Source organism: Schistocerca gregaria, chromosome 7 (genome assembly GCF_023897955.1).
Source record: "Schistocerca gregaria isolate iqSchGreg1 chromosome 7, iqSchGreg1.2, whole genome shotgun sequence".
NCBI classification, from domain to species: domain Eukaryota; kingdom Metazoa; phylum Arthropoda; class Insecta; order Orthoptera; family Acrididae; genus Schistocerca; species Schistocerca gregaria.
Genome location: NC_064926.1, coordinates 108,701,197 through 108,713,311, shown reverse-complemented (window position 1 = coordinate 108,713,311; position 12,115 = coordinate 108,701,197). Strand labels below are relative to the sequence as shown.

The 12,115-nt window shown below is 50.3% G+C and overlaps 7 non-coding genes across 7 annotated transcripts; all 7 read left to right on the top strand.

Moving 5' to 3' along the window:
• Positions 1-509: 509 nt before the first annotated feature.
• On the top strand, positions 510-593 carry Trnal-uaa (transfer RNA leucine (anticodon UAA)). Its single transcript has one exon. It is a non-coding gene; the product is annotated as a tRNA-Leu (tRNA).
• Positions 594-2,359: 1,766 nt separating this feature from the next.
• Trnal-uaa (transfer RNA leucine (anticodon UAA)) lies at positions 2,360-2,443 on the top strand. The gene has a single exon. It is a non-coding gene; the product is annotated as a tRNA-Leu (tRNA).
• Positions 2,444-4,209: 1,766 nt separating this feature from the next.
• Trnal-uaa (transfer RNA leucine (anticodon UAA)) lies at positions 4,210-4,293 on the top strand. Its single transcript has one exon. It is a non-coding gene; the product is annotated as a tRNA-Leu (tRNA).
• A 1,766-nt stretch (positions 4,294-6,059) lies between these two features.
• Trnal-uaa (transfer RNA leucine (anticodon UAA)) lies at positions 6,060-6,143 on the top strand. Its single transcript has one exon. It is a non-coding gene; the product is annotated as a tRNA-Leu (tRNA).
• Positions 6,144-7,909: 1,766 nt separating this feature from the next.
• Positions 7,910-7,993, top strand: Trnal-uaa (transfer RNA leucine (anticodon UAA)). Its single transcript has one exon. It is a non-coding gene; the product is annotated as a tRNA-Leu (tRNA).
• A 1,766-nt stretch (positions 7,994-9,759) lies between these two features.
• Trnal-uaa (transfer RNA leucine (anticodon UAA)) lies at positions 9,760-9,843 on the top strand. Its single transcript has one exon. It is a non-coding gene; the product is annotated as a tRNA-Leu (tRNA).
• Positions 9,844-11,609: 1,766 nt separating this feature from the next.
• Positions 11,610-11,693, top strand: Trnal-uaa (transfer RNA leucine (anticodon UAA)). The gene has a single exon. It is a non-coding gene; the product is annotated as a tRNA-Leu (tRNA).
• The last annotated feature ends 422 nt before the right edge of the window (positions 11,694-12,115 follow it).

Sequence of the window (12,115 nt, the reverse complement as noted above, 5' to 3'; positions counted from 1 at the left end):
GACTAGGCGCAGAACTGACTTCCACTGAAGAAATCTGCCCTTTAATGCACATCAGGGCCAACACGAAATTTCTAATATGCAGTACTCACTGACGATCCAAAGACGTTTCAGTACGTATGCGTCGGTACCGCCGGGGCAGTGCCTAAGTATTGTAAAGTGAAGGTCGACAGTTCCATCCTCACACGAAGTATTTCATTGGCTTCCCACGAGTACGTAATGCACAGCGTGGCTGTTGCTAGGAAACGGCCTTAGATGCCGTTTGCTAATATCTGCTTTCTTTTGCGTCAATGTGGAAATTATCCTATTACTAAATACAGTTGTGCTAGTTACAGTTCAAACTGGATACGACGGAAGAGCGCGGGATGCGTTTCCTACGCCACATCTGACATTGCGCCTTAAATATTGTAAGACTGACATAATTCCGTCCTACCGAAAAAAGAAACAGATTTCGCAGTCAGGTTCTTGAGATAATGCTAGAGACGGAAGTCACTGGGGCTGTTGTCTCACACGTCAGATTGGCCGAGCGGTCTAAGGCGCCAGATTTAAGCTCTGGTTCCCGAAAGGGAGCGTGGGTTCGAACCCCACATCTGACAATGCATTTTAATCATTCAGAAACTAACCTACTCCATTCATGTTGTAGAACAAGTAAATTACGCAGAAACACGCCATGGAGGTTTTGCTAGGGAAGACAGTGACAGCAGTGCTGGCGTCTCACGTCCCATAGGCTGAGCAGTCGAAAAGAAATAGCGGAACATACTTTTCCTGTGTCGAGTTTTACCTCTTCTCACGGACGTTTCCGTGGTCGTTGTGTTGTGGCTCTGGGCTCGAAGCGACAGGCGAAAATGAGTCAACAGTGACACGTAAGTGTTTCAATGAATGGCAGGGCCTTAATAAAGATAGATGAAACGGCGGTTGGGGTAGTGGAGTCCTGAAGCGGCCGTATTGCGCGGGCAATAAGCTCACCAAGTTAGAGTGTTATTATGCTAATAACGAGGGGGCTGTGGGTTCGATCCCACCAAGGGCTATTCCATTTTGTTTCCCTAAAAGGCAAATCCCAAGTGATCTGTACAAGGACTAAGGCGTCTGCCCGTCTGGCGACGTTCTCGCCAACTTGTATGCCACGCCAAAGACACGGGTCCATGCCCGATCACCGAAATTCGACAGCGTTGGGCGTGGTTAGTACTCAGGTGGGTGACCACCTAGGAAGTCCGCGAGCTATTGGTTTCTTCAGTTTTGCCTTTTTCCTTTGTTTTTGAGTCTGCTGCGCGGAAATCCTGCGGTCCAGCACGCTGACACCTCTCTTGCTTCTCGGTACGCACAGGGGCGAACCTGCGGCCACTGTCAAATGAAAGAGTCCGTTGTGTGTTTGTCGATTTGGCGTCTCCCAGTCGTTTCTAGCGCCAGTCCTCTACATATACGGCCATTTGCAAGCGTCAGCTTTCGCGTCAGCCGAGCAAAGTCGAGACAAGTCGACACATGAGGACACACGATGCTGTGAATCGTAATCCGCACTAGCCTTCGCGGAGCGAGACGAGGGGTGGAGGAAAACCATTCGTACCACAACTGTTCGGAAATTCGAAGATCAAGTAGCGTTGAACACACTCTCCTGAGTAAAGGAGACAACTTCTGTGTGGTGTCCGGGTTTCGAACCCGGATCAGCTACTTGGGAAGCAACCACGCTGACCGACACACCACCACTGCCTTCCGCTACAAGCTGTTTGCGCCGTGATGTGTCGCCTTCCCTCCTGGCGCCAGAGGACGAAGGCTATCTCGCTGTAGGCGCTCAACGCCGAGTGGAAGGCGAGCACATCTGAACCCGTTTTCCTGGTGCTGCTAGGGCGATATACTGTGACTAGGCGCAGAACTGACTTCCACTGAAGAAATCTGCCCTTTAATGCACATCAGGGCCAACACGAAATTTCTAATATGCAGTACTCACTGACGATCCAAAGACGTTTCAGTACGTATGCGTCGGTACCGCCGGGGCAGTGCCTAAGTATTGTAAAGTGAAGGTCGACAGTTCCATCCTCACACGAAGTATTTCATTGGCTTCCCACGAGTACGTAATGCACAGCGTGGCTGTTGCTAGGAAACGGCCTTAGATGCCGTTTGCTAATATCTGCTTTCTTTTGCGTCAATGTGGAAATTATCCTATTACTAAATACAGTTGTGCTAGTTACAGTTCAAACTGGATACGACGGAAGAGCGCGGGATGCGTTTCCTACGCCACATCTGACATTGCGCCTTAAATATTGTAAGACTGACATAATTCCGTCCTACCGAAAAAAGAAACAGATTTCGCAGTCAGGTTCTTGAGATAATGCTAGAGACGGAAGTCACTGGGGCTGTTGTCTCACACGTCAGATTGGCCGAGCGGTCTAAGGCGCCAGATTTAAGCTCTGGTTCCCGAAAGGGAGCGTGGGTTCGAACCCCACATCTGACAATGCATTTTAATCATTCAGAAACTAACCTACTCCATTCATGTTGTAGAACAAGTAAATTACGCAGAAACACGCCATGGAGGTTTTGCTAGGGAAGACAGTGACAGCAGTGCTGGCGTCTCACGTCCCATAGGCTGAGCAGTCGAAAAGAAATAGCGGAACATACTTTTCCTGTGTCGAGTTTTACCTCTTCTCACGGACGTTTCCGTGGTCGTTGTGTTGTGGCTCTGGGCTCGAAGCGACAGGCGAAAATGAGTCAACAGTGACACGTAAGTGTTTCAATGAATGGCAGGGCCTTAATAAAGATAGATGAAACGGCGGTTGGGGTAGTGGAGTCCTGAAGCGGCCGTATTGCGCGGGCAATAAGCTCACCAAGTTAGAGTGTTATTATGCTAATAACGAGGGGGCTGTGGGTTCGATCCCACCAAGGGCTATTCCATTTTGTTTCCCTAAAAGGCAAATCCCAAGTGATCTGTACAAGGACTAAGGCGTCTGCCCGTCTGGCGACGTTCTCGCCAACTTGTATGCCACGCCAAAGACACGGGTCCATGCCCGATCACCGAAATTCGACAGCGTTGGGCGTGGTTAGTACTCAGGTGGGTGACCACCTAGGAAGTCCGCGAGCTATTGGTTTCTTCAGTTTTGCCTTTTTCCTTAGTTTTTGAGTCTGCTGCGCGGAAATCCTGCGGTCCAGCACGCTGACACCTCTCTTGCTTCTCGGTACGCACAGGGGCGAACCTGCGGCCACTGTCAAATGAAAGAGTCCGTTGTGTGTTTGTCGATTTGGCGTCTCCCAGTCGTTTCTAGCGCCAGTCCTCTACATATACGGCCATTTGCAAGCGTCAGCTTTCGCGTCAGCCGAGCAAAGACGAGACAAGTCGACACATGAGGACACACGATGCTGTGAATCGTAATCCGCACTAGCCTTCGCGGAGCGAGACGAGGGGTGGAGGAAAACCATTCGTACCACAACTGTTCGGAAATTCGAAGATCAAGTAGCGTTGAACACACTCTCCTGAGTAAAGGAGACAACTTCTGTGTGGTGTCCGGGTTTCGAACCCGGATCAGCTACTTGGGAAGCAACCACGCTGACCGACACACCACCACTGCCTTCCGCTACAAGCTGTTTGCGCCGTGATGTGTCGCCTTCCCTCCTGGCGCCAGAGGACGAAGGCTATCTCGCTGTAGGCGCTCAACGCCGAGTGGAAGGCGAGCACATCTGAACCCGTTTTCCTGGTGCTGCTAGGGCGATATACTGTGACTAGGCGCAGAACTGACTTCCACTGAAGAAATCTGCCCTTTAATGCACATCAGGGCCAACACGAAATTTCTAATATGCAGTACTCACTGACGATCCAAAGACGTTTCAGTGCGTATGCGTCGGTACCGCCGGGGCAGTGCCTAAGTATTGTAAAGTGAAGGTCGACAGTTCCATCCTCACACGAAGTATTTCATTGGCTTCCCACGAGTACGTAATGCACAGCGTGGCTGTTGCTAGGAAACGGCCTTAGATGCCGTTTGCTAATATCTGCTTTCTTTTGCGTCAATGTGGAAATTATCCTATTACTAAATACAGTTGTGCTAGTTACAGTTCAAACTGGATACGACGGAAGAGCGCGGGATGCGTTTCCTACGCCACATCTGACATTGCGCCTTAAATATTGTAAGACTGACATAATTCCGTCCTACCGAAAAAAGAAACAGATTTCGCAGTCAGGTTCTTGAGATAATGCTAGAGACGGAAGTCACTGGGGCTGTTGTCTCACACGTCAGATTGGCCGAGCGGTCTAAGGCGCCAGATTTAAGCTCTGGTTCCCGAAAGGGAGCGTGGGTTCGAACCCCACATCTGACAATGCATTTTAATCATTCAGAAACTAACCTACTCCATTCATGTTGTAGAACAAGTAAATTACGCAGAAACACGCCATGGAGGTTTTGCTAGGGAAGACAGTGACAGCAGTGCTGGCGTCTCACGTCCCATAGGCTGAGCAGTCGAAAAGAAATAGCGGAACATACTTTTCCTGTGTCGAGTTTTACCTCTTCTCACGGACGTTTCCGTGGTCGTTGTGTTGTGGCTCTGGGCTCGAAGCGACAGGCGAAAATGAGTCAACAGTGACACGTAAGTGTTTCAATGAATGGCAGGGCCTTAATAAAGATAGATGAAACGGCGGTTGGGGTAGTGGAGTCCTGAAGCGGCCGTATTGCGCGGGCAATAAGCTCACCAAGTTAGAGTGTTATTATGCTAATAACGAGGGGGCTGTGGGTTCGATCCCACCAAGGGCTATTCCATTTTGTTTCCCTAAAAGGCAAATCCCAAGTGATCTGTACAAGGACTAAGGCGTCTGCCCGTCTGGCGACGTTCTCGCCAACTTGTATGCCACGCCAAAGACACGGGTCCATGCCCGATCACCGAAATTCGACAGCGTTGGGCGTGGTTAGTACTCAGGTGGGTGACCACCTAGGAAGTCCGCGAGCTATTGGTTTCTTCAGTTTTGCCTTTTTCCTTAGTTTTTGAGTCTGCTGCGCGGAAATCCTGCGGTCCAGCACGCTGACACCTCTCTTGCTTCTCGGTACGCACAGGGGCGAACCTGCGGCCACTGTCAAATGAAAGAGTCCGTTGTGTGTTTGTCGATTTGGCGTCTCCCAGTCGTTTCTAGCGCCAGTCCTCTACATATACGGCCATTTGCAAGCGTCAGCTTTCGCGTCAGCCGAGCAAAGACGAGACAAGTCGACACATGAGGACACACGATGCTGTGAATCGTAATCCGCACTAGCCTTCGCGGAGCGAGACGAGGGGTGGAGGAAAACCATTCGTACCACAACTGTTCGGAAATTCGAAGATCAAGTAGCGTTGAACACACTCTCCTGAGTAAAGGAGACAACTTCTGTGTGGTGTCCGGGTTTCGAACCCGGATCAGCTACTTGGGAAGCAACCACGCTGACCGACACACCACCACTGCCTTCCGCTACAAGCTGTTTGCGCCGTGATGTGTCGCCTTCCCTCCTGGCGCCAGAGGACGAAGGCTATCTCGCTGTAGGCGCTCAACGCCGAGTGGAAGGCGAGCACATCTGAACCCGTTTTCCTGGTGCTGCTAGGGCGATATACTGTGACTAGGCGCAGAACTGACTTCCACTGAAGAAATCTGCCCTTTAATGCACATCAGGGCCAACACGAAATTTCTAATATGCAGTACTCACTGACGATCCAAAGACGTTTCAGTGCGTATGCGTCGGTACCGCCGGGGCAGTGCCTAAGTATTGTAAAGTGAAGGTCGACAGTTCCATCCTCACACGAAGTATTTCATTGGCTTCCCACGAGTACGTAATGCACAGCGTGGCTGTTGCTAGGAAACGGCCTTAGATGCCGTTTGCTAATATCTGCTTTCTTTTGCGTCAATGTGGAAATTATCCTATTACTAAATACAGTTGTGCTAGTTACAGTTCAAACTGGATACGACGGAAGAGCGCGGGATGCGTTTCCTACGCCACATCTGACATTGCGCCTTAAATATTGTAAGACTGACATAATTCCGTCCTACCGAAAAAAGAAACAGATTTCGCAGTCAGGTTCTTGAGATAATGCTAGAGACGGAAGTCACTGGGGCTGTTGTCTCACACGTCAGATTGGCCGAGCGGTCTAAGGCGCCAGATTTAAGCTCTGGTTCCCGAAAGGGAGCGTGGGTTCGAACCCCACATCTGACAATGCATTTTAATCATTCAGAAACTAACCTACTCCATTCATGTTGTAGAACAAGTAAATTACGCAGAAACACGCCATGGAGGTTTTGCTAGGGAAGACAGTGACAGCAGTGCTGGCGTCTCACGTCCCATAGGCTGAGCAGTCGAAAAGAAATAGCGGAACATACTTTTCCTGTGTCGAGTTTTACCTCTTCTCACGGACGTTTCCGTGGTCGTTGTGTTGTGGCTCTGGGCTCGAAGCGACAGGCGAAAATGAGTCAACAGTGACACGTAAGTGTTTCAATGAATGGCAGGGCCTTAATAAAGATAGATGAAACGGCGGTTGGGGTAGTGGAGTCCTGAAGCGGCCGTATTGCGCGGGCAATAAGCTCACCAAGTTAGAGTGTTATTATGCTAATAACGAGGGGGCTGTGGGTTCGATCCCACCAAGGGCTATTCCATTTTGTTTCCCTAAAAGGCAAATCCCAAGTGATCTGTACAAGGACTAAGGCGTCTGCCCGTCTGGCGACGTTCTCGCCAACTTGTATGCCACGCCAAAGACACGGGTCCATGCCCGATCACCGAAATTCGACAGCGTTGGGCGTGGTTAGTACTCAGGTGGGTGACCACCTAGGAAGTCCGCGAGCTATTGGTTTCTTCAGTTTTGCCTTTTTCCTTAGTTTTTGAGTCTGCTGCGCGGAAATCCTGCGGTCCAGCACGCTGACACCTCTCTTGCTTCTCGGTACGCACAGGGGCGAACCTGCGGCCACTGTCAAATGAAAGAGTCCGTTGTGTGTTTGTCGATTTGGCGTCTCCCAGTCGTTTCTAGCGCCAGTCCTCTACATATACGGCCATTTGCAAGCGTCAGCTTTCGCGTCAGCCGAGCAAAGTCGAGACAAGTCGACACATGAAGACACACGATGCTGTGAATCGTAATCCGCACTAGCCTTCGCGGAGCGAGACGAGGGGTGGAGGAAAACCATTCGTACCACAACTGTTCGGAAATTCGAAGATCAAGTAGCGTTGAACACACTCTCCTGAGTAAAGGAGACAACTTCTGTGTGGTGTCCGGGTTTCGAACCCGGATCAGCTACTTGGGAAGCAACCACGCTGACCGACACACCACCACTGCCTTCCGCTACAAGCTGTTTGCGCCGTGATGTGTCGCCTTCCCTCCTGGCGCCAGAGGACGAAGGCTATCTCGCTGTAGGCGCTCAACGCCGAGTGGAAGGCGAGCACATCTGAACCCGTTTTCCTGGTGCTGCTAGGGCGATATACTGTGACTAGGCGCAGAACTGACTTCCACTGAAGAAATCTGCCCTTTAATGCACATCAGGGCCAACACGAAATTTCTAATATGCAGTACTCACTGACGATCCAAAGACGTTTCAGTACGTATGCGTCGGTACCGCCGGGGCAGTGCCTAAGTATTGTAAAGTGAAGGTCGACAGTTCCATCCTCACACGAAGTATTTCATTGGCTTCCCACGAGTACGTAATGCACAGCGTGGCTGTTGCTAGGAAACGGCCTTAGATGCCGTTTGCTAATATCTGCTTTCTTTTGCGTCAATGTGGAAATTATCCTATTACTAAATACAGTTGTGCTAGTTACAGTTCAAACTGGATACGACGGAAGAGCGCGGGATGCGTTTCCTACGCCACATCTGACATTGCGCCTTAAATATTGTAAGACTGACATAATTCCGTCCTACCGAAAAAAGAAACAGATTTCGCAGTCAGGTTCTTGAGATAATGCTAGAGACGGAAGTCACTGGGGCTGTTGTCTCACACGTCAGATTGGCCGAGCGGTCTAAGGCGCCAGATTTAAGCTCTGCTTCCCGAAAGGGAGCGTGGGTTCGAACCCCACATCTGACAATGCATTTTAATCATTCAGAAACTAACCTACTCCATTCATGTTGTAGAACAAGTAAATTACGCAGAAACACGCCATGGAGGTTTTGCTAGGGAAGACAGTGACAGCAGTGCTGGCGTCTCACGTCCCATAGGCTGAGCAGTCGAAAAGAAATAGCGGAACATACTTTTCCTGTGTCGAGTTTTACCTCTTCTCACGGACGTTTCCGTGGTCGTTGTGTTGTGGCTCTGGGCTCGAAGCGACAGGCGAAAATGAGTCAACAGTGACACGTAAGTGTTTCAATGAATGGCAGGGCCTTAATAAAGATAGATGAAACGGCGGTTGGGGTAGTGGAGTCCTGAAGCGGCCGTATTGCGCGGGCAATAAGCTCACCAAGTTAGAGTGTTATTATGCTAATAACGAGGGGGCTGTGGGTTCGATCCCACCAAGGGCTATTCCATTTTGTTTCCCTAAAAGGCAAATCCCAAGTGATCTGTACAAGGACTAAGGCGTCTGCCCGTCTGGCGACGTTCTCGCCAACTTGTATGCCACGCCAAAGACACGGGTCCATGCCCGATCACCGAAATTCGACAGCGTTGGGCGTGGTTAGTACTCAGGTGGGTGACCACCTAGGAAGTCCGCGAGCTATTGGTTTCTTCAGTTTTGCCTTTTTCCTTTGTTTTTGAGTCTGCTGCGCGGAAATCCTGCGGTCCAGCACGCTGACACCTCTCTTGCTTCTCGGTACGCACAGGGGCGAACCTGCGGCCACTGTCAAATGAAAGAGTCCGTTGTGTGTTTGTCGATTTGGCGTCTCCCAGTCGTTTCTAGCGCCAGTCCTCTACATATACGGCCATTTGCAAGCGTCAGCTTTCGCGTCAGCCGAGCAAAGTCGAGACAAGTCGACACATGAGGACACACGATGCTGTGAATCGTAATCCGCACTAGCCTTCGCGGAGCGAGACGAGGGGTGGAGGAAAACCATTCGTACCACAACTGTTCGGAAATTCGAAGATCAAGTAGCGTTGAACACACTCTCCTGAGTAAAGGAGACAACTTCTGTGTGGTGTCCGGGTTTCGAACCCGGATCAGCTACTTGGGAAGCAACCACGCTGACCGACACACCACCACTGCCTTCCGCTACAAGCTGTTTGCGCCGTGATGTGTCGCCTTCCCTCCTGGCGCCAGAGGACGAAGGCTATCTCGCTGTAGGCGCTCAACGCCGAGTGGAAGGCGAGCACATCTGAACCCGTTTTCCTGGTGCTGCTAGGGCGATATACTGTGACTAGGCGCAGAACTGACTTCCACTGAAGAAATCTGCCCTTTAATGCACATCAGGGCCAACACGAAATTTCTAATATGCAGTACTCACTGACGATCCAAAGACGTTTCAGTACGTATGCGTCGGTACCGCCGGGGCAGTGCCTAAGTATTGTAAAGTGAAGGTCGACAGTTCCATCCTCACACGAAGTATTTCATTGGCTTCCCACGAGTACGTAATGCACAGCGTGGCTGTTGCTAGGAAACGGCCTTAGATGCCGTTTGCTAATATCTGCTTTCTTTTGCGTCAATGTGGAAATTATCCTATTACTAAATACAGTTGTGCTAGTTACAGTTCAAACTGGATACGACGGAAGAGCGCGGGATGCGTTTCCTACGCCACATCTGACATTGCGCCTTAAATATTGTAAGACTGACATAATTCCGTCCTACCGAAAAAAGAAACAGATTTCGCAGTCAGGTTCTTGAGATAATGCTAGAGACGGAAGTCACTGGGGCTGTTGTCTCACACGTCAGATTGGCCGAGCGGTCTAAGGCGCCAGATTTAAGCTCTGGTTCCCGAAAGGGAGCGTGGGTTCGAACCCCACATCTGACAATGCATTTTAATCATTCAGAAACTAACCTACTCCATTCATGTTGTAGAACAAGTAAATTACGCAGAAACACGCCATGGAGGTTTTGCTAGGGAAGACAGTGACAGCAGTGCTGGCGTCTCACGTCCCATAGGCTGAGCAGTCGAAAAGAAATAGCGGAACATACTTTTCCTGTGTCGAGTTTTACCTCTTCTCACGGACGTTTCCGTGGTCGTTGTGTTGTGGCTCTGGGCTCGAAGCGACAGGCGAAAATGAGTCAACAGTGACACGTAAGTGTTTCAATGAATGGCAGGGCCTTAATAAAGATAGATGAAACGGCGGTTGGGGTAGTGGAGTCCTGAAGCGGCCGTATTGCGCGGGCAATAAGCTCACCAAGTTAGAGTGTTATTATGCTAATAACGAGGGGGCTGTGGGTTCGATCCCACCAAGGGCTATTCCATTTTGTTTCCCTAAAAGGCAAATCCCAAGTGATCTGTACAAGGACTAAGGCGTCCGCCCGTCTGGCGACGTTCTCGCCAACTTGTATGCCACGCCAAAGACACGGGTCCATGCCCGATCACCGAAATTCGACAGCGTTGGGCGTGGTTAGTACTCAGGTGGGTGACCACCTAGGAAGTCCGCGAGCTATTGGTTTCTTCAGTTTTGCCTTTTTCCTTAGTTTTTGAGTCTGCTGCGCGGAAATCCTGCGGTCCAGCACGCTGACACCTCTCTTGCTTCTCGGTACGCACAGGGGCGAACCTGCGGCCACTGTCAAATGAAAGAGTCCGTTGTGTGTTTGTCGATTTGGCGTCTCCCAGTCGTTTCTAGCGCCAGTCCTCTACATATACGGCCATTTGCAAGCGTCAGCTTTCGCGTCAGCCGAGCAAAGTCGAGACAAGTCGACACATGAGGACACACGATGCTGTGAATCGTAATCCGCACTAGCCTTCGCGGAGCGAGACGAGGGGTGGAGGAAAACCATTCGTACCACAACTGTTCGGAAATTCGAAGATCAAGTAGCGTTGAACACACTCTCCTGAGTAAAGGAGACAACTTCTGTGTGGTGTCCGGGTTTCGAACCCGGATCAGCTACTTGGGAAGCAACCACGCTGACCGACACACCACCACTGCCTTCCGCTACAAGCTGTTTGCGCCGTGATGTGTCGCCTTCCCTCCTGGCGCCAGAGGACGAAGGCTATCTCGCTGTAGGCGCTCAACGCCGAGTGGAAGGCGAGCACATCTGAACCCGTTTTCCTGGTGCTGCTAGGGCGATATACTGTGACTAGGCGCAGAACTGACTTCCACTGAAGAAATCTGCCCTTTAATGCACATCAGGGCCAACACGAAATTTCTAATATGCAGTACTCACTGACGATCCAAAGACGTTTCAGTACGTATGCGTCGGTACCGCCGGGGCAGTGCCTAAGTATTGTAAAGTGAAGGTCGACAGTTCCATCCTCACACGAAGTATTTCATTGGCTTCCCACGAGTACGTAATGCACAGCGTGGCTGTTGCTAGGAAACGGCCTTAGATGCCGTTTGCTAATATCTGCTTTCTTTTGCGTCAATGTGGAAATTATCCTATTACTAAATACAGTTGTGCTAGTTACAGTTCAAACTGGATACGACGGAAGAGCGCGGGATGCGTTTCCTACGCCACATCTGACATTGCGCCTTAAATATTGTAAGACTGACATAATTCCGTCCTACCGAAAAAAGAAACAGATTTCGCAGTCAGGTTCTTGAGATAATGCTAGAGACGGAAGTCACTGGGGCTGTTGTCTCACACGTCAGATTGGCCGAGCGGTCTAAGGCGCCAGATTTAAGCTCTGGTTCCCGAAAGGGAGCGTGGGTTCGAACCCCACATCTGACAATGCATTTTAATCATTCAGAAACTAACCTACTCCATTCATGTTGTAGAACAAGTAAATTACGCAGAAACACGCCATGGAGGTTTTGCTAGGGAAGACAGTGACAGCAGTGCTGGCGTCTCACGTCCCATAGGCTGAGCAGTCGAAAAGAAATAGCGGAACATACTTTTCCTGTGTCGAGTTTTACCTCTTCTCACGGACGTTTCCGTGGTCGTTGTGTTGTGGCTCTGGGCTCGAAGCGACAGGCGAAAATGAGTCAACAGTGACACGTAAGTGTTTCAATGAATGGCAGGGCCTTAATAAAGATAGATGAAACGGCGGTTGGGGTAGTGGAGTCCTGAAGCGGCCGTATTGCGCGGGCAATAAGCTCACCAAGTTAGAGTGTTATTATGCTAATAACGAGGGGGCTGTGGGTTCGATCCCA